General features: G+C 39.6%; 1 protein-coding gene across 5 annotated transcripts in view; it reads left to right on the top strand.

Moving 5' to 3' along the window:
- PDE1C (phosphodiesterase 1C) overlaps positions 1–2,877 on the top strand; it is a 329,943-nt gene that overhangs the window by 74,016 nt on the left and 253,050 nt on the right. The gene's annotated exons all lie outside the window — the stretch shown is intronic.

Here is a 2,877-nt window from a genome sequence, read left to right as displayed (position 1 = left end):
GATGGTCTGCATTCTGCAGTTAAAATGTAAAAGGAGCCATAGCTTCCTCTGCTGCTGGATTGCATGCTGCTTAACTGTGTACTCCAGGGGGCTCTCTAGAGAGTTCTCTTGTATAGTTCCTTTTCCTTAAGCACTTTGTTTTGTGGAGTTTAAATGCCATGGTGATCCCAAATCTTAGATTCATTTTCTAACTCAGGGAGCCCACTGGACTGACCTAGTGGGTTTCTCCCATCTGCACTCAGGATTGAAAGCTTTCTTGGTTCTGACAGCTGCAGGGCATTGGCTTCCTGTGTCTCGGGTGCCACATCTCATTGCTTGTTTTTCATTCTGGTGCTTAGTGTTCTGAAAGCCATTTTCAAAATCTTTCATCTGGTTCTTTCTGGGGGGTGGGGAATGAGTCAGTTCCTTGATATTTCATCTTGGTCAGAACTGAACTACCCCGTGCTTTCCCCACTTAACCTTACATTGTTCTGCATTTTGGTGAAGAGCCTAGTTATCATTATCCAACTTGGAGAAATTTACAGCCCTGACTCTCAACCTGTTGTTTAATATAAACCCCTTTAGAGTATGTAAACCTTTTTGAACCTATCACTTAGACCTCTAATATATATAAAGCAGGTTTGTAAATTCACTAATATTTTAAAATGAACTCACATTTGATAAAACATGGTAGCATCCCTATGCCAATAAATAGTAATGAAGTAGGAGTCATGTTATATAATCATATTATTTCAGTCTAATAGTGCTTTCTTGGTGCATGTATGAATTCAAGGACTCCATTACAGCAATGCATCAGCTATCACTTGTGCTTTGGGATCAATTGGAGGTATGTTTTTAGTTCATAGTCAGTTAGCTCCTTTATTTTATGTCTCTTGCATTTGGTCACCCGTGTAATAATTTTAGAACCCCATTGTGAGGACCAATAAGGGCCTCGAAAATGGCACTTGTAGTTCCTCAGGGACTGGACCTTGAGTTTCCTAGTCTATCCAAGGAAGTCATGCATGGAAGGATGCGCAACAGGAGGAAGTCTGCCACCCAAACGTGATCAACACTGAAGGCTAAACCCAGAAATAGAGAAGAATCCATCAGTTCAGAGGCAGGAGCTGTGGTAAACACAATAGACAATCAAGGGAGAGTTGAACATGGAATAAAATAACAATGAATTGGAAGCTAAGCTAGCGGAGTAGGGTCTTAGACCATTGACCACTCGAATATTCAATACTGCCATTTTTTTTAATGACTGGAATATTATACAGAATGGATCAGGTCTGAAGAGCCATTGAATTGTGACAAATATCTGGAAAGGCATTTCTCAGTAAATATTTATTGAAGGAATTTTGATAAACCAGACCAAAACTCACAAATTTATATCAGAAGATTTCATTCGTAAATAACAGGTTTCTACCATTTATCTTGAAAGTTTTTCTGAAACTCTTTCTACAGTGTTTTTATATTTTATGACTTGTCATTTTCATGGCACCAGCTTCTTTACTCAACAACTATTTCTCGAGCGCCTTGCTCTGCTCCAAGAACTATAATTAAGGGTTTGGGATGCAATAATGAAAGAAAAAAAACCAAACCAACAAAAATGGATGACCTTTGAGATTCTATTTTGATAGAGTTCAACATAATTAAATAAGTAAAATGACTGTTTTAATCAGTGATGTGGAGAAAAGCAATGTCAGTTTGGGATGAGTAATGTTGGTGGTGTTTGTGTGCAATTAGAAATAGTGTGGTCAAGACAGGCAAAGCCAAAAGTGGTGAACATTATTTCTATCATTAGCTACTTTGATAGTCTTATGTACTATCAACTATGTTAGGTCTAAATAATTTTTAAAACAATTTCTTTACAAATAGTTCCCCTTCCTCCCGCAATAGCCTCCTTTAACTATATTCTTGATCCCAGCCAAGATAATTAATATTCAAAGCCAAGATAAATATCTGACTAACAATATTCTCCAAGCCAGTAGAGCTAGGAAGCCAAATGGTCATGGTCTCTTAGCGCTAAATGAATTACTGGGATATTTGAGAAGATTGTATAGTTGGTAGGACATATTACCCATGTGCAGACAGAATTATCAAACAAAACAATAGACACCCAATTCTGATGTAGTATTTTTAAGACTTCTTTGGGTTCAAATAGAGTTAATTAGACCAGTTTAATGAGAGAAGGGTTGCTAATGAGATTGTTTACCCACTAGTTTGAATATTATGACAATTAGGGCAGACCTTGAAGGACAGGAGCCCTGGATTACACAAAGAGGCATCATAGAAAGTGAGTGGGGAGAGGAGAAAGAAAGAAGATGCTATCACTGAAGTGTAGATGTGCGGACAGTAGGTTCTTTGTGTTCTTTGCTTGCCACAGGGCCGCTAGCCACAGAGACAAGGTTCACATCTGACCTAACTGATGCCACAGACGAAGCTGTTTTCTGACTGTGTGCTCGCTCTGAAGGCCACAGTAGGCTCCCTCTTCCTCATCCTTGTGAAACATGAACACACCTCATTGCCAAGGTCAATCAGATTGTTCTCCCATAGGCAACTTACCTCCTTAGGGGATTTCAACAGTTTTTGTTTCCCCGCCGTATTTGTTAGTTGTTATTGTTAAAGCCATGGGGGCAGTGGACGCATCGCAAACCTGTGTGGCAGAGGAGGACTGCTCCACTGAAAGAAAGCATTCAATATTGACGTGCCATCCAAATATGGCACGCGTCCATTTTTGTAGCACCAACTCTGAAGTATGAGGTCAGACAGCAATGGACCTTCCCTTGAACGTTTGGTTGAGGAACTTGGTGACTGGTGGAGTCTGAAGGATACGTCCTTTGTAAACGTCCACCACTGTGCACACATTTCTTTTAGTCTTCTTTTTTTTAAAATCCT

Source organism: Echinops telfairi, unplaced genomic scaffold, assembly GCF_000313985.2.
Source record: "Echinops telfairi isolate 266 unplaced genomic scaffold, ASM31398v2 ScPeMD7_23;HRSCAF=83, whole genome shotgun sequence".
In the NCBI taxonomy this organism is placed as follows: Eukaryota; Metazoa; Chordata; class Mammalia; order Afrosoricida; family Tenrecidae; genus Echinops; species Echinops telfairi.
Note: the sequence above shows the minus strand (reverse complement) of the source record. Positions and strands in the feature narration are given on the sequence as shown.